The following is a 9,906-nucleotide window of genomic DNA, read 5'->3' on the forward strand; positions in this document are numbered from 1 at the left end:
GAGCTATGTGCAGTGCAGTTTACACTATTCCGAAAGGCTTGAAGCTAATTAACGAGCATTGCGCTTCTTTTTTATTTTTAATGACTTATTACAACTCAGAAATAAATAGAAAAAAATAAATATAGCAGAAAAGAAAAAAAAGAAAAAACTACTCAGAAATAAATAGAAGAAAAAATAATTGTGATTAACTTTACTAAAATCTTTTTTATTTTTATTGACTTATTACAACTCAGAAATAAATAGAAAAAAATAAATATAGCAGAAAAGAAAAAAACCATAAAACCTAACCCTAAACTCTGAAATCTAAACCCTAGCACTAAACGCTAAAAACGTCTAAAAACGTCCAAAAATTCTATTTTCCCTTTGGAATTTTGAGATTTTAAAAAATCGTCGAAACGGAAAACTTGTTGTTTCAGCGGATCAATCTTTTTGTTCTGCAAATTTTGATATATTATATGTATTTTTCTGAATTAGGATGATTTAGTTATGATTTTTTCAAGTTTGAAAATTGCCCTATAGTCCCGGTTTGTGTCTCCAACCGGGACTATAGGTTAGACCCCTTTAGTGCCGGTTCGTGGCACGAACCGGTACTAAAGGTTGGCCCTTTAGTACCGGTTTGTGCCACAAACCGGAACTAAAGGGGCTCGTGGGGCCCCGGCCTGACGCCAGCCTGCCACCACCCCTTTAGTACTGGTTCGTGGCACGAACCGATACCGGTTTGTGGACCCCGACGACTAAGATCGGTACTTGTGGACCCGAGTGAGTAAGATCGATAATAGTGAGCCCGAATGAGAAAGATCGGTACTAGTGAGTCTGAACGAGCAAGATCGGTGCTTGTAGGCTCGGACTAATAAGATCGATACTTGTGGGCCCGAACCACTAAGAGCGATACTTATGGGTTCGAAGGACCAAGATCTCTTCTTGTGGACCAAAACGACTAAGTTTGGTACTAGTGAGCCCGAACGAGTATGATCATTCTGCACACAGAGAGAACTTAAGAACGAGAATGATGTTGAATGGTTCATTAGTAGGCTTTATGTTTTTGTCTTCCATCTTCGCGCGGGTCAGGATGAAAGGTATCCCTAGTGACATTCACTTCAAGCTTTGTTCTCCAAAGGATGGAATGATGTGAGAATTTTTTTAACCTATGCTTCAGATCGTCAGATTACAATTTTCAATATATCTCGAGTTGGAACCTTCTCTCGAACTGAACCACTTTGTGAATACTGGTTTTCCCTTCAAATTTCCACTTAACAGTGTTGCCAGCACAAACATATCATTTACACTAAACTGGAACATGTGTGTCTCCAACGGTGCTTTTACATTAAACTGTAGTTTTTTCTGATATGACACTGTTAGCTTTAGTAAACTACAGGTTGGAAGTGTGACAGTATTTTTGTAAAACTTCTACTGATGATCTTCACCCATTAACTCCACACCTGATTCCTTTGTGCAGCTAGCCGTTCTCAGTCTCAGGACAGGACCGAATCACAAACCACAGTAACCTGAACCTTGAACATCCTGCAGATCATCGGTCCACTCAATCTGCTCATCACGAAGCAGTAAATCATTTCCTGCTCATCATGAAGCAGCAAATCAGTTCTGTGCTAGACCACCCATCGCGTGCGTTCGGGTGAGCGTGAGTGCACTCATGGCTCACAAAAACATAAACAAAAGTTGGTAATATAAGCTTCCTTTTCTAGACCTCCAAATCCCATGTCAAGAAAACTGCACAGAGGTGGAGGCTGGTGAAAAACGAGACATGAAGCCTTATTGTCAGCTAAGTTTAAGTTGATTCAGACAACACTCGAAACAAAGGGAGAGGATGAACAATGATGGCACTATGTATTCTTTTTCATTCATGGAGATGATATGAGAGCAATGCGGGTATTCATGCCCCCCATTTTTTTCCTAGCTTTTAGACTGCACACAGAGAAGTAAAATTGTGCCAAGGACTACTGCTACTACTGATCATTGTTGTCTGAAAACACGAGAGAGAGATCAGAGTTCAGAGAACATCGTCATCACCTGCAAAGGACAGAGGATAATTAGGATCGATCGACTATATATATCTTCCTGCATATAACATACAAATAAATAATTGGTGTGAATCATGTGGCGGATGAAAAATGAACTCTTTTATGTTGAATTTCAATCATGTCGATGGTAAAGTGTAACATCAAAGCTAGTGGGTTCCCAAAATTGGCCCTGCGATTTATCATCAAGACCCTAACCCTAAAGCATTAGAGACAGCTCGATTAAACATACAAAATTCAATGGTTAATTAATGTCAGTAAATTAGGATGATCAGGACATATCTTGGAGAATATACTTGCTAAATTATGCAATGCCTGTATGATAAAAGATGTGGTTAGGACTATGAGGGAAACAATTTAGTGCACTTGTCTTTTTTGGTTAACAATGTTCTTATTTGTGCAATAGCCCTATCCAGAAACAATGAGATCCTTTTCTAGTTAAATATTCTTGAAAATTCCTTATGTTAGAGTGGAAGCCTTGGAAAGTTAGTACTCAGGAGCTAGATGAAGGGGAAGAAACTAAAGGATTAACTGGGCAGATAAAAGATAAATTGTGCATACTTTTCTAGTCAGTTGCGGGGAGGTCCAGATCTAGTTGCTCCCAACCTCATGAAGCTAACAATATGTTGCAGTCTCTGATCAATCTCCAGTCGCGTCCCTGCTCGCCTGCCGCAGCCCTGACAACTGCGGCTCCTTCGTCCTCCCTGTCGTCATATCTCTTGATTATTAGTTGGGATCAGCAGATAGTATTGATATGATACAGAGACGGCAGATGCAAACAATATAATTTCTTTACTACAAACAGAAGCGCAGTACCTAAACGGATCAATGTAGAACAGAAGACCAAACTGGCTATAGCAGCCGGAGTTATGTTGGAGATGGAGCACAGGAGCAGTAAGGTCATTCCATGCTGAGGGCGTCTCCTTGCCGTTGTACTCCACCATGCTCCTCCGCGTCCCCGAGGATCCTGCACCGGGCGGCATGCACGGCAGTGGATGCAGCCTCGGTGCCTTCACCATGTACCCTCTCGCGCCGTCTCACGATTCACGAGGGACCCGGAGGGGGCGGGAGCGGAGATTAATCCGAGGGCCAAGGAGGAGACCTTCTGGGGAAGGAGCGCTGATGTCGGGAGAAGTTGGATGTCATGGTCGGAGCCGCTGGCAGGCGAAGTGGCGGCGGCCGGCGGCGGCTCTAGGGTTAGCATCGCCCGCGAAAGACGGTGAGAGGAATGAGGGATGGACTCTGCGTGGCTCTGTCTCGGGCCTTGCTGGGCCTGCGCACGTTTGATGCTTCAACGCGGGACACAGATTGGACTATTATACCCTTATTATAAAAAATAATATTTAAGTGAGTTTTGCAGATCTAACGGACAGAAAAATCTAGAGGTGGAGTTACATGAAATTACGAGTTGTAACTCTCCAATCACCCTAAAAGAACTCGAAAGAATAAACCTCTCTGTAATGTAACATTCTGCTGATACTGTCATAATCAATAGCTTTGTTTTTTTTCAATCTTATGAGCTCATCAATTGTTAATTTTCATTTTTCAGCGACGTAAATCTTTATGAACTTTTCCCATTTTAGTGGTTTTCAGGATTTCCATGTCAGGGAGAAAGTGCAGAGCTTGCTCGATTGCTGGCACATGTTCCACTGGCTGATCAAGCATGGATCATGCCCGCTCTGCAGGAGGAAGCTCTAGATCATTATCCTCATCCTCGACGACCGATGAGAAACTTCTGTCTGCTATTAGGTCTCTGCTTGCTGCTTTGCATGTGCGCGCGTGCTCTATGCCTGTGTTGCTGTTGCTATTGCTGCTACTTTTTCTATGAAGCTGACATATCTACAGAGTGAACCCTAAATTTATAGAGCTCTTTTTGTCTTCCTAACCTCACTTCACAATATTCCTACAGCTTATATTGACAAACCAAGTGATGGTCAATAAATAACGATGGATGTACAAGACAAAAACAATCAATCAAGATGAATTTAGATGAACATCTTGCATTGAAAAATTGAAGTCTTAGGGCGTGTTCGGAATCTATCTAGCTTCTTAAAACTTCACAAATCCAGCTTCTAGAGCTAGCTTCTCACTTCACCTGGCGATTCCGACGCGTTCGGCACGCTTGACAGCTTCTCCCAGCACTTGTACAGTACCATCACCAGCCATAGGGAAGATGCAAAGGCGAGCTCACCTTGGATTGGGGCGAGGGGGCGAGGGCGAGGAGGCTGGCTCAGAGGACGACATGGTGAGCACCGGCATCAATGGCTTCAAGGTGGGCGTCTCCTGCCGGTGAGGTTGCTGCTCCTGGCTGGCGGCGCTAGAAAGTGCTCCTTGGGGACGGGATCCGACGGGAACGGGGCTGGAATGGGCGGATCTACCGGCGGAGAGGCTCGCCGGCCAGCCAAGGGGTGGAATCGGGCGTGGCGGCGGCGACCGGCGGCGCTGGGTAGGTCACAAGTAGAAGAGATGTCGAGGGAGAGGGGGGAACAGGCGTCGGGGCTGAGCCGTGCGTATCGTTTTTTTTTTTTGACTTGGCGGTGGCATCCCGTTGTAATTATGCTGAACTCCTCACTTCTCGTTTTCGTGGAGCTGTGATTTTGGTGCTTCGTGTTTTTACATTGGACTCCGGCTGTGCTTCTCGAAGCTAGCTTCTTCGAGCTTTTTCGTTCGGCTCAGCTCCGCTCCAGCTTTTTGTGAAGCGTGGAGCGAGAAGACATCCGAACACGCCCTTATATCTATTGGTTCTGAAATCTGCCTGATAACTTCCATATTGGTATTCTGCAAAGAAACACCCGATTTTATAATCCCACCAACTTATTCTTGCACAAAGAGAAGAACAATTGAAGGGTTCCAGCAATGTGGGCATATTTTCGGATCATAAACCCAGCTTGATAACTTGAATGTTGGTATTCGTTTGATTCTATTTATATCTCCCTAATTTGTGCAGATGGCATATTTCCATGTCTTCGGTTTCAACAGAGTAGGGATAGGCCTTGGCGTATCTGCACATATCAATAGTGCAAAAACTTGCACTTCCATCAATAAATTAAGAAATGACAAATAGTAGCCAAGCTAGTGAGAGTTTAAATTATTAGCAATGTGTACCAATGTTTACAACAGCAGCAGCAGTACATACATAAGTGCAAATTTAAGTTGGACTGAGCTTAATCCGCAAAAAATGGAAAGTTGTCCTTCAATTTCGTTTAGGCATCTTGGGTCTGTTGAGAAAGCTGAAACTCCATTCCACGATGGACCAGCAAACATTTATCAAATAATAAGAATATTAATAAGCATTTCCTAGGTGTTGACTATGAGGGGCAATCAACAGCTTAATATGTACGCCCTCGGTTCCAGATTCTAAGATGCATCAATTTCCGTGAAGTCAAACATATGTACCAGAATTATAGAATAAAACATCAACATCCGCAATAAAAAATAAATAAAATATGAAAATATTTTTTACTCCCTCAAATTGCAGGTACCAAGACAAAATTTAATGACTGCTTTGTAAGTCAACTTTTTTTTCGTTAATCAGGATCATTAATATGCCCGCATGCATGCAAGGAAGGAATGAGAAGGAAGTAGCACAGTATCATTATAACTACATACATGCAAGTATTAAACAAGTTGCTAGTATGAGGGAACATCATTAATTTTTATCTCGATTACTGTTAGTGGCCATGTATAGATGCAAAATGTATTTTTCATAGTGGCCTTGTATAAGGGAATGGAGGAAGTATTATGAATCAAACGATACAAATTGATATTATTAATACATTTTTCTAAAAACATGGTCATGCACAACTTTAACTTTTCAAAAAACTAATACACCTTATATTTTAAACCGGAGGGAGTGCATAGTAGTGAGCAGGTAACAGTGCATGTACAAGTCAACATACTACTGTTATGCATACAGAGGAAAGTAGATAGACATACCAGAAGATCAGTTAACAAATTACTACTCCTTTTGGGATTGGCTCTTATTTCATATATCAACTTGTGTAAAATTCCTGTGATCGAAACAGGAAAGACCTGCCCTTTCATGAAGCGAATCAGCAGCAGCACAACAAGAATAGAGAGCACTCCACTCTGGAAATCGTGGGGAAATGGAGATTAAAACCCTGAACAACAGAGCTTCTGTCTGCGCCTCTTCATATCTTCTTCACATCATTGAGGGGATGATCTTGTTTGGGGCTACATCCGAAGATGGTTTTCATGCGAAGATGTTCCAGTTCTCATGGAGGAACTGGATGAGCGCTTCTTCCTATTTGCTGTCGAGTGTTGTTGAGATGTGAGTCGGAGCAGCATTGGGATCAGTTGGGTGAATATGAACATGCTTTGTCTCTCCGGCCGACTAAAACGCAGACTCTGAAGTGGGCTTCTTAGCTCGCAACAAGTCACTTGGATCCGCATTCTTTTGATATTCTTCCCACTTTACTGCTGCCATCTGCTCATCGGCAATCTTTGAGCCCTTCTGCAGGCACTCTTCTGCTCTTTGCCGATTCCCTGTGACCGTGATCATGCCTCTGGGACCAGGCATCTTCAATTTGAGGTAATCGTAACATGGTCGAGCCATAAAATGAGCATACGCAGGCCTACCCAGAATAGCATGGTAGGCACTATGAAAATCCATCACCTCAAACGTTAACTTTTCCTTGCGGTAATTCTTTGAATCACCGAAAACCACATCAAGAGTGATCTGACCGAGTGAATCCGCTTTCTTTCCTGGGATGACTCCGTGGAATCGCATGTTGCTCTCACTAAGCTTGGACATCGGGATGCCCATCCCTCTGAGGGTCTCAGCGTACAGAATGTTCAAACCACTGTCACCATCCATCAGAACCTTGGTCAGTCGGGTGCCCCCAACGACTAGGTTGACCACCAACGCTTGCCTCCCGGGGGTAGCAAAGTGTGCTGGGTGATCGGACTGGTCGAATGTTATGGGAGTTTTTGACCACTTCAAATCGTCGTAGTTGCCGGAGCAACCATGTTCATTTCTCTATTGATAACTTTCAGTCAACTTTTGCTCTCGATGTCAGCAAAAATCACCAAAGTAGCATTTACATTGGGGTGACCGTCATCTTCCTCTTTGTACCCTTCCTTATCAGATTCTTTTTCCTTCTCACTGGGCTGACCCTCTCGGAAACTCTGAATCAGGAGTCGGCATTGTCGAGTGGCATGCTTGGGCAGAATCAAGTTACCCTCTTCATCTTTTTTAGTGTGTATGTGACACGGTAAATCAAGAACGTCGTTTCCCGACTGATCTTTCACTTTTTTAGGGGTCCATGGACCTTTAGGCTTTCCATTGAACTTCCCTTGATTCAGAACTGCAGCCTCAGCAGGACCTGCAGGTTCAGCTTTGTGCTTCTGCTTCCGACTGGAATTTCCACCTCCGATGTCTTGGGCGACTGGTTTGCTCTTGCCACTGCGGAGTCGATCTTCTTCTTCACCATTGGCATACCGAGTGGCTATCTCCATCATTCGGGCCAGAGACATATCTCCAGTCCGATCGAATTTCAGGTTGAGTTCTCTGTATCGAACGCCCTCTTTGAAGGCGCACACTGCCTGGTGCTCTGATACATTTTCTACAGTATAATGAAGGGTAGTCCATCTCTGAATAAAGTCTCTCAAAGTCTCATTCTGCTTCTGAACGCAGTAACTCAGCCAGCCCAGCATGTCGCTTGCAGGTGCCCTCAAATGTTTTGACAAACACTCGGGCCAACTCTTCCCAACAGTAAATACTTCCAGGGGCCAACTGATTCAACCAGGCTCTGGTTGAACCTTCAAGCATCAGGGAGAGGTGTTTCATGGCTACATCATCGTTGCCTCCACCAATTTGGACCGTCACTCGGTAGTCTTCTAGCCATGTGTCGGGCTTCGACTCACCGGTGAACTTACTCACGCCCGTCGCCAACCTGAAGTTGGGAGGGATCTCAGCGGCCCGGATGGCTCTACTGAAACATTTAGGTCCAGAAACATGTACTCGGCTTCCACTCGGATGGTTTCTATCTTGTGCTTCTCTGTGTGCCCTGCCGCTGTCGACCAAGCCTTGTACGAGAAGAGATCTCGCATCGAACCCAGGCTCTCTTGGGTCGACTGGAGCTCTCCGCTCATCACCATACGAACGCCTGTCATCATATTGCCAGGGCGCGTATGACCCGCCCCTCATAGGAGGCATAGGCACTCGACGGTGGTCATCACGGGCATATCGATGATCATACTACCCCTGGCCTCGATCCAGGTACTGATCCTGGCAGTGACCATGATCATCACGCCGCAGAGGCGATCTTGGACTGTGTGCTGACTGAACTGTTTCTGCCACCACAGATCTGCTGTGAATTCTATTGCGCGACTAAGAAACAACTGAGTTTTGTTTACCCGCCGGTCGGAGCAGCGCTCGGAGCTGCAGCAAACCTCTACCAGCTTCTGAACGAGATGGCTGAATTGACTCTGCTATACGTGCTGTAGCTGGAAGATTTTGGACCAGAGTATGATATACCTGAGTTTTAGGCGGAAACAATTGTCGTGGCCGTCGACTGGATTTAGGGATCTGCTGATGGACGCGTTCGTCGAGTGAATGTTGGAGATTCTCCACACATGCGCGCTCAACTAAAGTAGCCAGGCGCGCAGCCTCTAAGGCTCGAGCCTTAGAGGTCTCCCCAATGATTGGGGTATGGAACGCCTCCACATTGCGATGATGCAGCTCTTCCCTCTGCTCTGAAGTGAGGCTTGGGGATGGTACTTGTCGTGACCATGCAACCGGCCGCCGCTGCCATCGCCACCGCCACCGCGACGGAATCCAGGCAGACTACACAGTGAGTCAACCATGAGGACTTCCGTCGTAGGGTCACAACTCCCGCACTCGGAAAGAGTATCTGCGGAACCAGTCGGCAGATCGAATGGTTCATAGAGAGATTCGTCCAGCTCGATAGCTGCAACTTGACGGGTGGCGGACTGGCGAGCCATCACATGCTTCACCCACCTCTGAGGTCACGAACACCCGGATCGCTTGCAGCGGCGTACAGCGGGGTGAGTAGATGACACGGAGCCGACCGATACTGGGTCGATGGCTGCCGCAGGAGGACTCCGCATGCACTCGCACGGAAATGCCCCGCGGATGGGAAGTGCCTCGACGTCGAGGGGGCCTCTTGGAGCCAGGAGGACTCTTCGGCGACGAAGACGAGCACGCCAAGACGGATCTCGCGTCCCAAGGCCAAACCACTGCCGGAAACCATGTCGATGGAGATCGGAAAAACTACAACCTCACAGGAAGTCGCTAAGATGCCTGCCCCAAGGTGGGCGCCAACTGTTGTGGTACTAAGTCTGACAGTAAGAATAGGGGGTACGGAGGAGGAGGCAAGGCCCTAGCTATGACGAGGTTGGGCACACAACGTTTACAAGTTCACGCCCTTCTCGGAGGAAGTAATAGCCCTATGTCTTGGTGCCCGAAGGCTTGTCAACTGGATTATGCGTGAGAGTTACAGGGGGTCCAAACCCTTGTGTCAGAGGAGGGGGGTGGCTTATATAGAGTGCGCCAAGCCCCTCCAGCCGTTGGTTACACAGGGTTCAATGTAAGTTAAGACAGGGGCGTTATTGGTAACGCCTTTATAAATGAATATTAATGACCTTTAAGACTATGGAGTGAACGCCTGTCCGTGGCCATCCTGGAGTGGCTTTAGATCTTCTGTACTTCGAGTGATTCTTCGTACTGTCGAGTGACTCTTTCTTGGGCGAATGGAATTGGGGTATTCGAGTGGAATAGATGGTCGAGTGGATTGCACTCCAAGGTGATTTCAGTCGGTATCTTCTGTTATGCTTCAAATATCTTTGACCCTAGGGCAGTGTCCTTGGGTAGGGCGTCTATGTCAGG

General features: G+C 45.8%; 1 long non-coding RNA gene across 1 annotated transcript; it reads right to left on the reverse strand.

Moving 5' to 3' along the window:
* Window positions 1-1,746: 1,746 nt before the first annotated feature.
* On the reverse strand, window positions 1,747-4,461 carry LOC119338338. Its single transcript, XR_005163919.1, has 3 exons — window positions 2,853-4,461; window positions 2,598-2,740; window positions 1,747-2,028 (listed from the first exon to the last, which is right to left on the reverse strand). It is a non-coding gene; the product is annotated as an uncharacterized LOC119338338 (long non-coding RNA).
* Window positions 4,462-9,906: the final 5,445 nt, after the last annotated feature.

This window comes from Triticum dicoccoides, chromosome 7B (assembly GCF_002162155.2).
Source record: "Triticum dicoccoides isolate Atlit2015 ecotype Zavitan chromosome 7B, WEW_v2.0, whole genome shotgun sequence".
NCBI classification, from domain to species: Eukaryota; Viridiplantae; Streptophyta; class Magnoliopsida; order Poales; family Poaceae; genus Triticum; species Triticum dicoccoides.